This window comes from Otolemur garnettii, unplaced genomic scaffold, assembly GCF_000181295.1.
Source record: "Otolemur garnettii isolate 467f Iridium unplaced genomic scaffold, OtoGar3 scaffold00065, whole genome shotgun sequence".
NCBI lineage: Eukaryota > Metazoa > Chordata > Mammalia > Primates > Galagidae > Otolemur > Otolemur garnettii.
The window spans coordinates 2516854-2517439 of record NW_003852460.1 but is presented as its reverse complement, the minus strand read 5'-3'; the positions used below and the strand labels follow the sequence as shown (position 1 = coordinate 2517439).

Genomic DNA, 586 nt, shown 5'->3' with positions numbered 1-586 from the left:
CTGTGTGTGTTCATTGCCCTTAAGACCTCTGACCCTCGGCTTTTCTTCTTCTTCTTCTTTTTTTTTTTAAGACATTGTCTAACAATGTTGCCCTCTGTAGAGTACTGTGGTGTCACAGCTCACAGCAACCTCAAAGTCTTTGGCTTAAGTGATTCTCTTGCCTAAGCCTCCGAAGTACCTTGGACTACAGGTGCCTGCCACAATGCCCAACACTTATTTGTTGCACTTATCATTGTTGTTTAGCAGGTCTGGGCTGGGTATGAACCCACCACCCTTGGTGTATGTGGCTGGCACCTTAACCATTGTGCTACGGGCACCAAGCTCCCTCAGCTTTTCTTCTTACCTCCTTGAAACTTCTCACAGGTGGCCTGGAATTGTCTTTCATCCTTCTGTTATTTATGTGTCTGTCCCACTTACTTATTAGATTTTAGACATAGGGTCTTACTCTGTCATCATAGCTCACAGCAACCTCAAACTCCTGAGCTCCAGTGATCCTCCTGCCTCAGCCTCCTGAGTAGCTGGGACTATAGGCGCCTGCTACAATGCCCGGCTGTTCTTAAGAGACAGGGTCTTGCTCTTGCTCAGG

General features: G+C 47.3%; 1 protein-coding gene across 1 annotated transcript in view; it reads left to right on the top strand.

Annotated features, from left to right (window-relative positions):
- The window catches only part of PRKX (protein kinase, X-linked), a 42232-nt gene that overhangs the window by 24904 nt on the left and 16742 nt on the right, over positions 1–586 (top strand). The gene's annotated exons all lie outside the window — the stretch shown is intronic.